This window comes from Manihot esculenta, chromosome 7 (assembly GCF_001659605.2).
Source record: "Manihot esculenta cultivar AM560-2 chromosome 7, M.esculenta_v8, whole genome shotgun sequence".
Taxonomy (NCBI): Eukaryota; Viridiplantae; Streptophyta; class Magnoliopsida; order Malpighiales; family Euphorbiaceae; genus Manihot; species Manihot esculenta.
In genome coordinates, this window is record NC_035167.2 from 22,378,364 (window position 1) to 22,383,097 (window position 4,734).

The 4,734-nt window shown below is 30.0% G+C and overlaps 1 pseudogene; it reads right to left on the reverse strand.

Moving 5' to 3' along the window:
* Positions 1-1,640: 1,640 nt before the first annotated feature.
* On the reverse strand, positions 1,641-3,311 carry LOC110618998 (annotated as a pseudogene).
* Positions 3,312-4,734: the final 1,423 nt, after the last annotated feature.

Here is a 4,734-nt window from a genome sequence, read left to right on the forward strand (position 1 = left end):
AATATTCTTCTTTTAATTTTTTAAAATTATTTTCTTTAACAATTTTTTTTAATTTTCTTAAATTTTTTGTCTTAGTTATTTCTTTTAAAAATTTCTTTTTAATTTTTTCTTTACTAAGAACATTTAATTCCCTATTTATATTATTTATATTTTATGTTATAGCAGATGCTGATGGTGATGATGGTGAAGATGGTGCTATTTTAGCTTGCTGATTTAAATAATTTTCTACCGAATTATATATTGCCTGGGGAACTGAAGAACTATAGTCTACTCCTTTCATTTTAAGATGTCTATCTGGAATATCTGATATAGAATATATAGGTTTTACTATAGTTTGAATTATAGGTTTAGGTTCATCTCCTTTATATGTAGAATATATTACTGATGATATATTTGATAATCTTCCTATATCTTTTGTAATTACCGAAGATGATAATTCTGTATATCTACTACTTACACTTCTATTAAATTTTAATGATACTTTACCATCCTCAAACTGTTCAATTTTACTTAAACTTGTATTTGGCTTTACTTTTTCTTATTCTGGAGGAGGTACTATGCCTTCTAATATCCATTCATCTAACAAGGTTATATCCTTCCACTGAATTGTTTTAGGAATTACCGTATTTGTTTTAGTTAAATCTGTCTGTAAAAATCTTGTTTCTCCTAATTTAGGCTGTAACTTATACTTAGTTCCAAATGCTGAATTCATAGCTTTATAATGGATTTTATATATTAATGCTATCGGAATAGATCATTGTTTCATTTTATAATTATGGATTTTTACTTCCAAAACTATACTATCTAAAATGTTCAAATCATTTAAAGAAATTGTCATGTCTGGATATACTTCAAAGGATATAGGTCCTTCACTTAGACTGGTTTCAACCGATCCTAATAAAGAATCTTGAAAATTTAAAAATCTTGCATCTCTAACTACTGCTAATATACTAGTGTTTAATCCTTCTCTAGTTAAAGGATTTATACCTACTTGAATTAATCCTATGTGAATATACTTATACTTCTTACTCCTATGATGACTTAATGTTTTTGGTGATAAAAGAGTTATTTTCTCAAAGAGTTTACTTAACTGAAAATCTCTTTCTTCTGTTTTTATTACGTAATCTGTTTTAAAAACATTAAACTTTGGGATTTTATAAATCTGTTCCTTATCTACCTTAGGGATTTTCCACTCATCTATAGCTTTCACAAAATCTTCTAATATTAACTCATTTTTATTTATTACTTTTTTAATTTTCGAAGACTCTGAATCGTCTGACTTTACTGTACTTGCTGATTTACACAAAAAAGGATCCATTTTGGTTATGAACTATGTCGCGGCCACTGCCTGTTCTACCCTAAAAAATGCCTACCATTGGCTAAAAACGGGTTCAGTCGGCATACCCAAAACTTATTCACAACCTTTAATGGATTCTTAGTTGTATAAATATTCATAAACAGTAACTTCCATACCATTCTACCAAAAGGCTTAAGCTATTAGTAGAGGCGCTACTTTAATCCTATATGGCCCAGATGTTTATCCCTGCACACGGTAACGTCTCCATGTTGGGTGCCACTTTGGGGACCGAGCCCACTTCTGGCACTATCCTTAACCTGTTATAATTTAATACAGAAAGTTATCATAATAATACCACAATAGTAGGATAATACAGAAAGTTATCATTAGAATTTTCTCTTTTAGCTGCTTCTTGTAACTGCATAATCCCATTAACTTCACAGTCCATTCCAAGGCACAAGGAGCAGCGCGAGAAAATATCCACAGCCTCTGGCAACTCATAGCAACGAACAATTTCCTCAGCACTCATTTCCAGTTCTTTAGTCCAACTTGAGGGGAAGACACAACTTAAATCAAGGATGCTATCACCACAACCACCAACCTCGGTGGGGGGACAAGGTATACCATTACCATCAGGAACTTTCCAACTAGGCAATAACATAGAAGAATCTAAAATTTTATTGCCACAATTCCACTTTGAGATGCACGCTGATTTGGTCCCTGATAGTTGTTTTCCAGATACACAGGTACTCCTATCAGGGCATTTGCACAAATGGGTTGCAACACTTCCAAGTAAGCTCCCTTGAAAAAAATCTTGACAACAACTTAGGCAAAGGTTATAGGAACAGCTTGGGCAGCTTCTATGGAAATCCACAATGGCACTCTTGCAATTATTGCAATAACACTTCTTATTGCAGCCAACTGATGCCTGCTGGATTTGGACATCAGGGGGTTTCTGGCCTTTTATTTTTGCCTCTATTTCTAGCTCAATGCTTTGATCTTGATTTAGTTGTTTCAGTACTGGAAGAAGCATACAGATAAGTAATGAAAATGTAAAACTTTGTTGACTTTACTCTTGTCCTTGGAGAAGTCCTTACATTCAATGTCCCTACATTGAATTGCTGAGCAGGCCTTGCAGCCACAAGTTCCAAGGCAAACTGGACATGCTACCTTGACTTCTTCTTGCCTATCAGAATACTGGTCTTTGATGCAGTCCATGCAATAGAATTGCTTTCTACTGTTCGAACACCTTATTAAAGTCTTCAATCCACTTCTCCTGCACAAATGGCACTTTTTCCTCTTTCCCCTCCTGAGTCTTAACATATCCTTCTTGAAAGGTACAACCTGCAATGTACCAATTGGCATTGGCTCAATGTTTTTAGACTGAAATCAGCTGCTCCAATTTTGATGTCACAGGGCATAGAAGAAGAAGCACCAGCAGCATCCACATTGCCAAAATGTTTAGCGGGGATATTGCCATTAATCCATTAGGCAAGTCTCTCGTTAACTCTCCCTCACTATTGCTGCTATCAATATCGTTATCATTATCACTACCAATCTCATCTACCACTACTTTCTTTATCTTCTTCTTCTTCTTCTTTTTCTTCTTTTTCCTATTCTCTACTTCTCTTCTCAATACTATTCTTGCTAGCTCCAGCAGCAAGTCCCCTCTCTTTAGCCTTTCTTCTTCTTCTTCACAACCTGATCAAGCGCTTCAGATTCTCCAGTCGATTTCTTTCTCTTGATAGGCTTCCCCAATTTCACCATTCTCGACAATTTTTCCTCTTTCCTGCCCTAATTTCGACATTCTCAGGCAGTGAATCAGCATTGGCAGTTGATTTCTTCCCGTACTTCCTTTGCAATTTGAGTGACTCAGGTACTTTTCTCTTGTGCTGTCTATGGCGTCCCTGGAGATAGAGCTTCTTGTCGTCCATGACTTTCCTATTGCACCTCCATTGGGGCCCATTTTTCGGTTACAGCGAAGGTGTTCAGGCAAAGGTTCATTCTCCTCCATTACTAAATAAAAAAATAATAATAATAACTTTGACAGATAAAATTCAAAACTTTCTGAGGAAAGTGACGGAAACAGGATGGTTTTTTTGCTCTGTGTTGTAGAAAATAGAGAAGGGAGCAAATGAAGTAAGAAAGAAGTGTATATATTACTGAAAAATAGTGAAATTTAAAATATTATTTTATTTTAATATATTAATTAAAATATTATATTATTTTAATATATTAATTAAAAAATTTATACATATTAATTTTAATATGAGGTAAAGTACGGGTAATTCTGTAACGATAGAAATTAATTTATAGATTTATTTAATTATTAAAAATATAATTGAAAGATTTTAATATATATATATATATATAAATTTAATCACATAAAAATAAGAAAATAGTGAAATTTAAAATATTATTTTATTTTAATATATTAATTAAAAAATTTATGCATATTAAAATTAATATGAGACAAAGTACGGATAATTCTATAATTTATTAGTAACCATAGAAATTAATTTTCAGATTTATTTAATTATTAAAAATGTAATATATATAAATTTAATAAGAAAAATAGTGAAATTTAAAATATTATTTTATTTTAATATATTAATTAAAAAATTTATACATATTAAAATTAATACGAGATAAAATACAGTTAATTCTGTAATTTATTAGTAAGAATAGAAATTAATTTGTAGATTTATTTAATTATTAAAAATATAATAGATATAAATTTAATCACATAAAAATAAGAAAAATAGTGAAATTTAAAATATTATTTTATTTTAATATATTAATTAAAAAATTTATACATATTAAAATTAATACGAGATAAAATACAGTTAATTCTGTAATTTATTAGTAATGATAGAAATTAATTTGTAAATTTATTTAATTATTAAAAATGTAATTGAAAGATTTTAAAAAATAAGTATATATATATATATATATATATATCATAATCAAACAATTTTATCAAGAGAAAATATATGGAATGACCAGCAATTAACAAATTGGAAACCTCCAAAGACACCAGTAGATACAATTTATAAAACAGGAATATTAGATTTCAAATCTATTAGAGCAATTAAAACGAAAGAAAAAGTTATACCCTTATATGCTGATAAACAATCTATGAGTTTATTAAGTCAAAAAATAATAATAAAATATTTAAACCAAGGCTATAAATTTATGCACATAGGACTGGTACAAATTGCTATAAAACCATTAACAGTTGAAGGATTAAACACCAGTATGCATATAGCTCTACGCGACTGTAGGCATATGAATTATAAAGATTCACTATTAGGATTATTTGAAACCAGTCTTACAAATGGACCAATTTATTCAAATTGTTTTCCAAATTTTACCATATCATTAACAGACCCTCATATAATGAAAATTCTAACCTTAGAGATTCTAACTCATAATTA